Consider the following 14168-nt stretch of genomic DNA (forward strand, 5'->3'; position numbering starts at 1 on the left):
ATATCCTTTTATTGTGGCTGTCTCCAAATCAATATTCATAAAAATTTTACCTATCTATTGTCTTTTCTCTCTCTTTATTTCCAATTTCTTTACTTCTGCCTACTCTATTATTTGGAAACCTTTCCTATTTGGAAACCTTTACCATCTTGCACACACACACAATTTAGTTCTATTTACCACTCTTGCTTTCTTAACCAACCTTCAAGGAAAAAATAGCCTTACTTGCTTACTTATTAATTTATTCATCCAGCAAACACTGACTGTTTGCTCTGTGCCAGATATTGTGGAAAACATTGAGAATATAGAGCTAAAAGTTAGTTTCCAGAGCACCCCTCAAAGTTTTCTGTTGTCCCCTTGTAATTCCTATCACCTCTCCCTCCCTGTCCCTGCTTGCTCTCCTATATCCATCCCCAGGCAACCAGTGCTTTGCTTCTGTCACTATAGAGAAGTCAGAACTTCAAAATGTTCTCTAAATGGAATTATGCAGTGCATACTCTTTTCTTGGTCTGGCTTCTCTTACACAGTGTCATTATGTTGAGATTTATCCACCTTACATACATCAATGGTTCATGCTTTTTTTTTAAATATAGCTATTGACAAATTATTTATTTGCATACCTATAAAATCTAAAGAACATTACAATTTTTTATTAAGTCTTTTTTACATAGATCATAATACATTTATGCCATTTTCAATGTGTTGATTATTTGTACAAATCATGCTTTTTATTGCCAAATATCCTCTATTGTATAAATACATCACAATCTGTTTTACGTATTCTTATTCTAATGAACATTTATTCTAGTTTTCAGCTTTTACAAATAAAAATACTATGAACATTTGTGTGTAAGTCTTGTGAGGACATACTCTTCTTTTTTTCCTCTGGAAATGGAATGGCTGGGTCATGGTAGGTATATGTTTAGTTTAAAAATTGTTTTATTTATTTATTTATTTTTACTGGGGATTCATTGAGGGTACAATAAGCCAGTTTACACTGATTGCAATTGTTAGGTAAAGTCCCTCTTGCAATCTAGTTTAAAAATTGTTAAACTAGGTACAGCTGAGACCGATTCAGAGAAGATTTGAGCAAATCGTACAGGTGAGCTGGACAGGGGACTTGCCGCCGATATGAGCTGCACCATCGAAAAAATCCTGACAGACGCCAAAACGCTATTGGAGAGGCTGCGGGAACACGATGCTGGTGGATCAGTCAGCGGCCCTGCACCGGCGAGTGGCCGCTATGCGAGAGGCCGCTATGCGAGAGGCGGGGAGGGCGCTTCCAGACCAGCGCGCTTAGTCTGTCTGTGTTTGTCCAGTTTCAAGAGGATGCATCCGATATGAAGGACATGACCAAATACAAACCTCACATTCTGCTGTCCCAAGAGAACACACAGATTAGAGACTTGCAGCAGGAAAACAGAGAGCTGTGGGTTTCCTTGGAGGAACACCAGGATGCTTTGGAACTCATCAGGAGCAAGTAGGGAAACAGATGTTACAATTAATGGTTGCTAAAAAAAGCAGTGGATGCTGAACCAGTCCTGAAAGCTCACCAGTCTCACTCTGCAGAAACTGAAAGTCAGATTGACAGAATCTGTGAAATGGGAGAAGTGATGAGGAAAGCGGTTCAGGTGGATGATGACCAGTTTTGTAAGATTCAGGAAAAACTAGCCCAATTAGAGCTTGAAAATAAGGAACTTCGAGAATTATTGTCCATCGGCAGTGAGTCTCTACAGATCAGAAAGGAAAACTCAATGGCCACTGCTTCCCAAGACATCAAATAACTGAATTCTGATGGCTAAAGATTATCTATCAAGGAAGGGAGTTACTATCTTCCCATTCAATTATTGTCCATTCGGCGCCTTGCCTCAGACTTGATTTAGTGTTGATTAAAGGTATCAGGTGGCGTTTTAGAATTTCCATTCAGTATTGGCTGTCCACAAAACAGTTTTCAGGTGTATCAGGGCAAATACTCACTGAGTTTTACTACTTCTTTCTCCAAAAGACTGCTTTTAATTTTCCTTTCTGGGACATCAGTTTACGTAATCTGTGTTTCCAGTTCATTTCGTTTTTCATAACTCTGAAACTGAGCATTTTCTTATAAACCAGCAATTTTATTTTATATAGCATTATAAAATACACTTCTAAGGATTTTTAAAAGAGACCTAACTTTTTAAATGTATTTATCATAAACTTGGATTTTTTTTCCATTTGAGAAAAGTAATAGTTCCACAGAACTAGTTGGGCGAGTCTCTGATTTGTAACGTCATTTCACCTGTGAAGGTTTAAGTCTCTCTGGTGCTGAGAGTTGGCACTTTGTGACCTGGTGTCTTTACTCTTTATTTGAGAGAACTACTGTTAGTCCCCAGTAAACATACGTGAAGTAAGTTAACGATTTTTTTCTCAGAGACAGTATAATTATCATATGTGAAGTTCATATTGTTCAAAGCTGAGGAACTTGTCCTCTGTATGTGCACGCACATATGTGCACTTAATTCAAATGCTAAAAGTAGCTTTTACTTATTCTATTAAATATAAGTAGTCAAAAACAAAAAAAATTGTTAAACTATTTTTCAAAGTTATTGTACCTTTTTATAGTCCCAATGGCAGCATATAAGAGTTCCAGTGGCTCTATTTCATGGTCATCACTTGTTGACAGTCTTTTAAGTTTTAACCATTTTAGTGAGAGTGTAGTGGTTTTTCACTGGGGTTTTAATTTGCATTTCCATAAATGACTCATGATGTTGAATAGTTTTCTATTTGTTTATTTCCCACTTGTATGTCTTCTTTGGTGAGATGTCTGTTCAAATCTTTTGCCTATTTAAAAATTGAGTTATTTTCTTGTTATTTAGGTGTCAGAGTTCTTTACATATTCTAGATACAAGTTCTTTGTCAGATATATGTGTGACGAATATTTTCTCCCAGTCTGTGGCTTGTCATTTTGGAAAGATGTTTTAGGATGAGAAATAATACACGAGATCATACTAATGTACACAGCTATGGTTTAATAAAAAAAGAAAATTGGACATGGCAAAAAAAAGAGAAATATTACACATGTAGCACCCAGTAGAATGCTGGGCATCATGATCGTTGTTCAATATGTTTTTCAAAAGGCAAGTTTTGTTCAAAGATGATTTTCACTTTACCAATTTGTATATTATCATATAGCATTCATATTACCAATGATAATAGGTGCTAAAAAAAAGTACAAAGTCCTGCTTCTGTGCCTCTAAAATTATCAGTGTGTGCTCTGCGTGAACCACACTTGCTGTGGGAGAATCAGAAGCCACATCAGGTGCAGCCCCTATGCTCAGAGAAACTAAAAAGACACATATGGAAACAGAGCTGAGACAGTGCTAAGGTAGCACTGCAAGTCAGGCAAGTCTATTTATTCAGAAGGTATTCTTTTGAGAATCTGACACATACCAGATGCTATGCTATGTGCTGGGGATTAAGTTTAAATGGAAGGGGGAAGTTGGGAACAGATATTAAACTAGTCATAAAGGGTATTATTGTGTGCTGGTTTCTAACCACTTCTATATGTCCTACCTTTCAATGTTGACCTTTATTGGGTATTATATTTCTAAAATGAAGAGCATCAATTCTCATCATATTCAATTCTTATTGTTCTCTAAAACTGTGAATATTTTAGATAATTATTGCTTTATTAAATGAAGAGTTGAGGTATTTATTCCACATAATTCCTTTGATTCCTTTCACTAATATTTACTCCCAAAATGCATTCCTGAGCAACTACAGGGTTGCTGTTCACAAACTCATCCTAGAATAAATACTACATACCCCACTGCCGAATGTCACTATGATCACCTTCAAAGTACTCCCCTTGGGAAGCTATGCATTGATGCCAGCACCTAGCACACCCTTAAAAACATGTCTTCAAGAATGAGTTTTCGAACTTAATTGTCAGACCTCATATGATGACAGTTCTCTTGGCCATTCTAGGAAAAGAGTTCCAAAATTGCTTTGAAGGATGAACTAGGTGCTGGCACAGGTGCATAGCTTCCCAAGGGGAGTACACTGAAGGCGACCATAGTGATATTCAGCAATGAGGTATGTAGCACTTCTTCTTGGATAAATTCATAACTTAATTGAACCTCATATAAAACAACACCTTCCTCAAGTTTTACCTGAACAATGAAAGAGCTTACAATTATGGCTTAACTTCACTTACTGCCTCTTGTCCTTCATGCTATTATTGTCATATATTCATATGTTTTCACTTTTACATATGTAGTAAGTCTCATACATTATTTTAACTATTTTTTTTTTTTTTGTAGAGACAGAGTCTCACTTTCTGGCCCTCGGTAGAGTGCCGTGGCCTCACAGAGCTCACAGCAACCTCCAACTCCTGGGCTTAAGCGATTCTCTTGCCTCCGCCTCCCGAGTAGCTGGGACTACAGGTGCCCGCCACAATGCCCGGCTATTTTTTGGTTGCAGTTTGGCCGGGGCCGGGTTTGAACCTGCCACCCTCCGTATATGGGGCCGGCGCCTTACCGACTGAGCCACAGGCGCTGCCCTATTTTAACTATTTTTTTAAGCAGTCAACATAATCTTATATTTACTATTTCTATTGCTCTAACGTTCTTCCTGCAATTTCTACTAACTTTCATCTAGGCTCATTTCTCTACAGCCTGAAGAACTTACGTTAGTACATCTCCTAGTGCAAAGTTATTGGTGATGAATTAAACTTTTATTTGTCTGAAAACATCTTTATTTCACTTTTATTTTTTGGAGAATATATTTACTGGGTGTAGTATTTTAGATCGGCAGTTTTTCTTTTACTCCCTCCCCCCAAGCCAAGCAAATTAAAAATGTTACTTCTTTGTCTTCTGTCTTTCAGTTTCCTTTGAGAATTCAGCTATCAGTATAATTGTTTCTCCTTTGTAGGTAATGTATTCTTTTCCTCTGGCTCTTTTCAAGATTTGTTTCTTTCATTTGATTTGATATTCTATACTTTAAGATGTGTCCATATTCTCATGTTTGTTTTAATTCTTTGGGGTTTATCAAACTTTTTGAATCTGCAGATTGATATCTTTCATCAATTTTAGAAGATAGGTATTTTTTTCTTCAAATATCACTCTTGCCCCAATTTCCCTCTATTCTCCTCCGGAACTGTGAATATATGTTAAATCTTTGGTTGTGGTTCCCAGAGTTTTATTTTTTTTTTCTCTCTCTCTCTGTTTTGTTATTGCTATTCTTTCTGTGCTTCTCTTTACATATTTTATACTGACTTTCTTTAGGTTTATTAATTCTGTATTCTGTTTTATCCAGGCTACCATGAAACATAAATAATTAGTTTTTTTAAACCAAGTTTATTGGTAAAGAGAAAGGCAGGTTTACAGAGTAAGAGCAAGGTATAAACTTACAGAGTAAGATAGGTTTGCCATAGACAATGAATAGCCACATTGTTGTGACGAGAAAAAGGCAAAGAGACTTCTAATTAGTTTTTAATTTTAGATAGAGTATATTTTTATTCTAGACTGTCAATTTTATTGCTGTTTAAAATCTACTTCTCTGTTGAATTTTAAAAATAGTTTTCATGTTTTCATGCACTTTGCTCATTTTTCTTAACTATTTACATTTTCCTCTTAGTGTGCTAAATCAAATATCTGTGGATATGTGGTTTATTATTTATTTTCTCTTACTTTGGTCACATTTTCCTGCCTATTCAGATGTCTATTATATTTGATTGCATGCTGGTGATTGTGTCTAAGAGAACAATAAAGTCTCTGCATGATGTCTTTACCACACAGTTCCCCTTTTCCTTTATTAGGTAGATAGAGTGGGTTATACTCTGGTAACTTTCTGACTCTCATTTAAAACCCAAAAGGTCAGGAGAATTATGAAGCTGTGCCACCATATTAAAAATCAAGGCCAAGCAAATTTTGCCCTTCTTTGCCAAGGGCTGTGGTTGTCCTTGCACCCAGGGACTGAGCAGAGATAGGGGTTAGCAAAAATCAGCCTATTTCTGTTTCTTATAATTCCTTAGCCATGCTCCATCCAGATTTTAATTCAGAAACTTCCTGCCCTGTGCAAATTCAAAATCTGGGGCCTGCCTTCAGGGAGAAACTGGTTGCATTATTGTAGGCCTCTACTGTCCAGTAGGATTTTATCTTCAAGGAAACACAAGTCTGTGGGAGATTTCACTTGGCTTTTCTAGCCTAGCATCCCCCTGCCTTCAGTCTCCCAGGCTGTCCCAGAAAATACCAGGTTATCAATGGTAAAAATCAGTTTTGCATTTTGGGTTTCTTCTAGCAGTTTTCAATCTGCTAGATCTGTGTGGATACAAAAGGCTCTCCAGGTTTCACTATGCTTGGGCCAAGAGCTATAGTTTGTAACAGAAAATGTAATGAACTTTCTAGAAATACATACATTTTCTATTAACTTATAATAGAGGATTTAGGATTCAAATGATACTGAAGAATGTACATCAGAATATTATCCTTGTTTAATCAGTTGCTGAGAATAAAAATTATCCTATTCTAAATTCAATCTACTAGGGGTATTCACAATTAAATGAAATTGTGTCTACTCCCAAAGTGTAATTCTTTTTTATTTTTTCCCAAAGTATAATTCTTATGACATCTTTGTTTTAAAAATATAGGTTTGGAAAGCATATTCTCTAGCAACTTCCTTTAAGATTTCAAATTAAATGAAAATTTTAAAAGGGAAAAAAAGAGAAAAATCTTGAGGAAAGTAATCTCCTGTTTATCTAGCTTAAGTTCTAAAAATTTTATTCATCTTTTAACAATCTACTTTTTTGAACCTAGATCCTAGATCTACTTATGTCATCCTAGTAACACAGCTCCAGGGATAGGTTCATGAGGGCATTAACAAAATGTGGTATATGTATACCTCAGAAAGCTACTCAGCCATTAAGGATGTCTTAATGCTTTTTGAAGCAATATGAATGGAAGTAGAGACATCCTCCTACATGAAGTAAGGTATAAATTAAAAAACAAACACTACATATATCCACTATTAAATTGGAACTAACCCGTGAGCACACATGTGCCTAGAAGGAGGTATAAATCAATGGAAATCAAGCAGGGGCAACAGAGGTGTGCGGTATGGGCAAAAACCTACCTGATGTGTATAACAAACATTACCTGGGTAACTGGCACACTGACAACCATGACCCAACCACTATAAAAGCAATCCATGAAACCAAAAATATTTGTACCCCCATAATACCCTCAGATGACAAAAAATAAAAAACAGATACTGAAGGAATTTTTTCAACCCTATAATGGTCATAAATTAAAAGCCCATCACTTATATCATTGTCAACCTTGAAATACCAAAAGTATTACCTCTAAAATCAAGAACAAGCTGAGGTAGCCTACTCTCCCCATTTCTATTTGACATAGTGCTGGAAGCCCTAGCCAGACAACTAGACAAGAATAGAAAAAGTCATCAAATTAGAAAAGTAAAATGTGAGATTAATCTGATTGCAGATTAATAAATATGTGCTAAACATTACTACACCTGATGTCCACGATTTCAAATTTCAGATGTACATATGTCAGGGAGGACAGGATATCAGGAGGCAGGACCCCCAGGGAGGTGTTGGACTCTGGTGAAATGGAGAGGGCCATGAGCCTAGGAGAGCCAGGGTCTAGCTTCTGCATTAATTCCCAATCAAGCACCTTTTCACCAGAGGGCCCCTCTAAGGAGTTTGCCTGACTACATTTTCTCTCATCTTCTGCATGGACACCACACCTAGTCCTCAGCTTCCTTGCAGGTCTTTCCCTTGGATTCCACTGGGGTAGCTCCCACCCGGGCATCTCCTGGCCATGAGGATTGCAGCCAGCATGGCCACATCTAGCACTTTGTGAAAATCTATAGGCCTTGGCCACAGCTCCAGCCCGCTTGCCTTGCAGCCAAAAGTGAAAAGGGTGAAGTTTCTGCTGGGAATCAGGAGGAGAGGTGAACCCCAGCAAAGGAAACATGCTCATCCCCAGGAGCAACAAGTGTAAGGCCTGGGGCACCGGATGCCAGCTGCCGGGGACAGAGGCCCTCATAGGCCTCCCTGTGTCTGCCACCAGGAAGGTCACCACCTGGGTTACCCCTTGCTGCTTTCCCCCCAGTTGCCTCCTCTAATGAAGATCCAAACACTTCATGGCCCAACACCCAGGGCAGCATGGCACCTTCTTTGGGGTGCCATGGCTCCAGCTGATTCCCCTCATGTCACTGTAGGCATGGATGGCAGGCAAGGCATAGTGGTACCTCTAGCAAGTCCAGGGCTTGTTGCGAGGCCCCTGCCACAACCCAAGTGGCAGAAGCAGCTTCCAGGAAGGTCAGGTGGGTGGGCTAGCATGCTGAGACCCAATGGGGGTTACACAGCCACCCCCCACTGTGGTAGCAAAGCCAGGGACTCAGGGCTGGGGCCCTCCCAGGCCTCCCCTCCACATTGGCCCTAGGTGCTGAGGTTCAGGGAGGGTGCGGTCTCTGTACACCTCTAACCCCTCAAGGACACAATCCCTTCTGTTGTATCAACGTTCAGAGGCAGGATGGTTCCTGATCCTGCCCCTATGCCGGTCCAGCCCGCTGCCCACTGACCTTTGGCAGAGCGCCTCCTCCCCTGAGGCTCCGGCAGCTGACCAGGCCAGAGCAGCCACCTGGAGGACAGCCAGGGAGTATGCTCGTGTCCACACTGGAGCCCTGCTCTTCCACCACAGCCCCAGGCGGGAACCGTGCGATGCAGAGGATGCTGGGGGCAGCGCAACAAAAGGGTCAGGGATGGCGGGTGGTGTAGGCACCTTCAACTTCCCGGGGAGCGGTGTGGCGAGTGGAGGTGTGTGGAATTGGGGTGGCTGAGGTTCGGTCCGCGGAACAGATGGGAATGCTGCGGGCCCTCCGGTTAGGGTGGCTGGGAGTGAGTAGCAGCGGGGTCCCTGCCAACACAAGCGAGCGCAGCGGGACCGTGGAACCTGCACAAGCCGCGCTCAGCTCGCAGGCCATGGTCAAGCACTCAGGCGCTGAGTACTCCAGGTGCCCCGTGGACGGGTGTCCATTGGAAGGGGGAGGTGCCCTGCCAGCACGAGAGAGGGCAGAGGGGCAGCAGAACCTGCAGAAGCCGCTTGCTCACCTCCAGGGCCCCTGCCGAGCGTTGGGAGCCTGGGCCACCGGGACGATCAGGCGATCAGCGCTCCAGTTGCCCCGCCGAGCAGGGGGTTGGAGGGTGGCGGGGGTGTGTGTGTGTGTAAGGAACCCTGCCAGAACTAGCGAGGACTGCGGGTGCTGAAAACTGCAGATACCAGGCTGAGCCTGCAGGCCATGGCCAAGAGCTCCAGGCCTGGGCCATCAGCACTGTCAGACACTGGGTGCTCCAGGTGCTCCACCGGCAGCCAGGAGCAGCAGGCGCTGAAAGGTACCGGCATAGGCAGGGACTAGGAAAGGCACGGTAAGCCAGCGCACAGACCCCTGATGGTCTTCACAGACCAGGAAGGCCTGCTCCGTACCACAGGGCCTGTGGAAGAGAAAAAGGTCCCCCGGTGTAATGGCTATTTTAATTACCATGGATGATGATTCCCAGAGAGAGATAGGTCACATGTTTCATAAGAGGTAAAAAAAAATTCAAACTTAATGGTTTAACTTAAAACCAAATTCTACTGGAAGTTACATTCTGAAATAATGTCTTTTACAAAAATTGGGAGTAAAATAGGTGATTTTTGTTAAGAATATCTAAAATAAGGAATAAAATCTGTTAAGCTACATTTCAAGTTTGTTACCAGAGCAAAGCTAATTGATTTCTGACTCATTCTGTTGAACTTTATATTCACTGTATAATAACTTTATGTATTTATAATTAAAAATAAATGGTTATACCTATAATGTAAGCTAACTTAGTATTTGGTAGTCTTTATATTTTATTTGGTTTAATGCTGTGTTCATATATTTTATTTATTTTTAGGTATATAAATGTTTTCTTCTTTATTTCAAAATATTAAGAGGGTACACAGATTTTCACTGCATAGATAGCTTTTATAATGCGTTAGTTGGTTCTCTAAGTTTGCCCCTCCCCTGAATAGTGTTCATTAGGCAGGTTCCTACTCCTTTTCTTTTCTCTCTCCCTGTTTTTGATTTCCAAGAAATTTTTTTTTAAATTAGGGTCAGGGTAAAGGCCTTTCCATTTGATTTTTTTTTTTAATTGTTGGGGATTCCTTAAGGGTACAAAGAACGAAGTCACGTGGATTGCATTTGTTAGATAAGGACTGTCTTATAATTGTGTCCAACCCCCCAAAAGTGTTCCACACACTGTATGGAACTCACCCCCAAGAAATTTTATTTTTTATTTTTTTCAGTACCTTTTGGCAAGGTAGTTTATTTTTATTTTTTATTTCAGATTAATATGAGAGTACAAACGATTAGGTTACTATGGTTGCATTCCTTAGCTAAGGTCCCTGTTGTAGTTGTGCCCCTCACCCAGGAGGTGTCCGTATACCTCACATTGTGCTCATTAGGTGAGTGCATACCAATCCACCTCCCCTCTAGCCCCTTTCCCCCAACTTGAATTACATTCAGTTTTTCTCTCATGTGGGCATGTATTACTTCATCTACTGGCTTTATATTAGTCTTGAATACATTCGTTACTTGCTTTCCTATTCTTGTGATATGTTACTAAAGAGAACATTCTCTAGCTCCATCTAGGTTAATACAAAGGATGTAAAGTCTCTATCTTTTTTGTGGCTTAATAGTATTCCATTGTATACTATTGTATATCATGGTTAATGGGCACTTTAGTTGATTCCACATCTTAGTGACTATAAATTGAGCTACAATAAATAATCTAGTACAAATGTCCTTATAATAAAATGATTTTTTTTCATCTGAGCATACATAATACATAGTAATGGGATTGCAGGATCAAATGGAAGATGCATTTTGAGTTCTTTGAGGATTCTCCATACTTCTTGCCCAAGAGGCTTTATTATTTTGCAATCTCACCAACAGTATAAAAGTGTTCTTTTCTCTCCAGATCCACACCAGCATCTACAAGCAATGGGCTGTTCTCATTAGGGGTGTTATGCCACAACTAACAACTTGCCAAGGGTTTTCAACATTCCCCATTTAAGGCAGGAAGCTCAGTTGAAAGAGTTTAGTAATAACTGCAAAACCCCAGCTTCCCCTTGTAAGGCCTCCTCTTTCCAGGTGCTCGCTCTTGTCAAATTTGGCTTGCATTAAGGACTCTCCATCCTACTGAAAGCCTCTTATAAAAGGTTTCCACCCCTGCTTCTAGGGGTCAAGAGACTTTAAGGTGTGAGCCAACTCTTGGCCCAGCTGATCAATAAAGGACCCTTGCTTAATTCAGACTCAGTGTGCTGGAGTTTCTCTATTCCACTCACTTTGGCTATAACAAGGGTAGGTGATATCTCAGGCTAGTTCTGATTTACATTTCTGATGGTTAGGGACAATGAGGTTTTTTTTCCCCTATGTTTGTTAACTATTCATCTGTCTTCTTCACGGAAGATTCTGTTCATGTCTCTTTCCCAGTGATAGTTGGGATTGTTTACTCCTTTTTTGTTGATTAATTTGAGTTCTCTATAGATTCCAGTTACCAACCCTTTGTCAGATTGGTAACATGACAGTATCTTTTCCCAGTCCGAAGGTTGTGTAGTTGCTTTCATTGTTGTGTTCTTATCTGTGCAGAAGCTTTTTATCTTAATTTTGAGTCCCATTTACTTATTTTTGTTGTTGTTGCAATTGCCAATGGAGTATTCTTCATAAACTTTCCCCAGGCAGATGCCATTCCCAGAGCTCCTCTGCTCTGGCTGCACCTTGAGACCAAAAAAGAGATGTGAGGAATGCCTGGCATCCAGGGTCTGGTTGGAGGAGGGTGGGGAATTCCAGAACTGAGGTGAGTAATTCTGGGCCCCCTGCTTAGAGGGCAAGTGCAGACTCGATCTGGGGGGGGGGTGGCACCCTAGGTGGGCGTTAAGTGGAGCCTGGCGGTGCTACCCTGTAGCTGAGAGGTTCTCCCCCACACCCACATGGTTCACACCTTCCCTTGCACACCCTAGCTGCACTCTGTCCCACCACATTCCTTGGCACCCACATGCTATAACACACCATTCATGGAGCTGGTGTCTTGGTGGTAGCTGAGCTCTCATCAGAAGGCCTCTGCTTATGAATGTTTTCAGAGATGATGCATGGTTCCTGACATCCATCTTGGTGGTGGCCACATTGATGTGCTGCAGAAACACCTACCTGCACAGAGGTGGGGGGATAGGCAGGGGTGTGGAGCAGGGAGCAATGCGGGCACAGGCCTGAGCAGGTCCCCTATGGCCTGTCTGGAGAAAAAGGATCAGAGAGCAGAGCACCATGTGGGTGATGACAGACAGTGTGTGCACCACGGCCACAGCAGCCTTGGGGTTGTCATGGTGTGGGATGTACTCCTGGTAGGACTCTTAAGTTTAGAGGCTCTTCCAGCTCAGGGTCTTAGAACTTCACCAGTGACACCGGTCACACACTGCTCCAGTCAGGTAGCCACGGGGCAAGTGGAGTCTGGTGGAGGACATGCATGAAGGGGTGGTGTGACAGGCTCAGTGGATCAGCCCTGTCTGGAATTGGTCCACATGGCCAAGATGGGCCAGGCTGGACCCAGATCCCAGAGGGTCTCTCAGGTCCTAGAGGCCTGGACTCCAGCCTGGAGGCAGTGGGATTATGTCGGTAGTGATGGGCAAAAAAATAGGATTTCTGTGGAGGGGAGTGTGCCACTGCTGTGAGGAGGGGTTTTGGGACAGCAAGCAGGGTTGGAGGGAGGCACTAGGCAGAGAGGAGCACACTGGACATAGCTGTGCCTCCCTGCACAGGCTGAACCCTTGAGGGAACTGTGAAATGAGCAGGAGGTTGTCTGTGCTGGAGTGGGCAGGGGGCCACTGTATCACTTGAGGGAGAAGGCACAAGTGGGCCCAGAGGTGGACAAGGAACAAGGGTCCTGAGATGTGGCCACAGAAAAAAGGGAGGAAGCTGTGGGTGATCCTAGGAAGGGAGACCAGATGGGTCCCTTGGCCCAGATGGGCTGTCTACCCTCTAGGCTATAACTGTGGATCCCTAGAGACTCCACTAGGGGTTAGTAGGCACCCCACCTGCCTCTGTTCTCAGTCATGTGAAGGCAGTCCACTTTGGGATGCCTCCCACCGGGCATGAACTCCTGGTTGGTTTCCTCCAGTTGTTTCCAGTCAGGAGGACTATTCCCCCAACAGCCGTTCGGGATACTTGAGTGAACCAGATAGCAAATGTGATTGGAGGAAAGAGCCAAGAGATTCCTGGGTGGTGTCTTCCTCAGGGGCACGTCTGTCCATGCAGCTGGCCAACCCTGGAGAACCCACACCCCCACTGGCCCTGAGGTGGGCAGTCATCTCAGGCCTGTGCAGATGGTTCCCAGGCTCACTTGTCCTTGGCAGGACATGCCACATTTCTGCTGAACTCACACTCAGTTGGGTTTTGTGTGTGTTGCCATTTGAGGGCTGGCCTCATGCCAGACACACTGTTTTAGGGACTTGGAATAACAGTTAACATAACACTGAAAAATCTGGGCACTTGAATTCTAGAAAGTCTCCTCAGATCTGCCTTCTTCCCAGTGGAACTGCTGAGGTGTATCTCTGGAGAATGTTTGGAAAATGCCCAGTGCTGTGTCTAGGGAGGTTGGCAGGTCTCCTCTTTGCTCACCAAGCAATGGTGAGGAAGCCCTGTGTGTGGTGGAGATTACCTGTTTGTGGGCCCTGTGGGGTGGCCTACAAGCAGGAACAATGTGCTCGTGGTGGCAGGGAGGGGGTCCTGCCCTGGGAGGGGACTGGCATTGTGGATGGCTGTGGTGTGTGCAGGAGCCAGCTGCTTTGCGTGGTCTTCACCACAAAGTTGACAGTGTGAGCTGAGTCCATCCCAGAGACTGTGTCAGGCTCCTTTGGTTGGATTAAGTGTTGTGGGGGAGTAAGTTGGGGTATGCCAAGGAAGGAGAAGGCTGGAGCCGCCCTGGACAGCTGCTTTCCTTTGCCTTTCAGCTTTTCCACATCACCAGGAAACTTGGGGCAAAGGCTGTTGGAGAAGATCATGAAGATATGACCTTCTGTGGGTAGTTTGTGGCCAGCAAGGACCAGGAGTCCATTCAGCCCACGGTCCAGCACAACATGGCCTTTGGTGCTTGC

At 42.8% G+C, this 14168-nt stretch overlaps 1 pseudogene; it reads left to right on the forward strand.

Moving 5' to 3' along the window:
• Window positions 1-1091: 1091 nt before the first annotated feature.
• On the forward strand, window positions 1092-1923 carry LOC128593593 (suppressor of IKBKE 1-like; annotated as a pseudogene).
• Window positions 1924-14168: the final 12245 nt, after the last annotated feature.

Source organism: Nycticebus coucang, chromosome 9 (assembly GCF_027406575.1).
Source record: "Nycticebus coucang isolate mNycCou1 chromosome 9, mNycCou1.pri, whole genome shotgun sequence".
In the NCBI taxonomy this organism is placed as follows: Eukaryota; Metazoa; Chordata; class Mammalia; order Primates; family Lorisidae; genus Nycticebus; species Nycticebus coucang.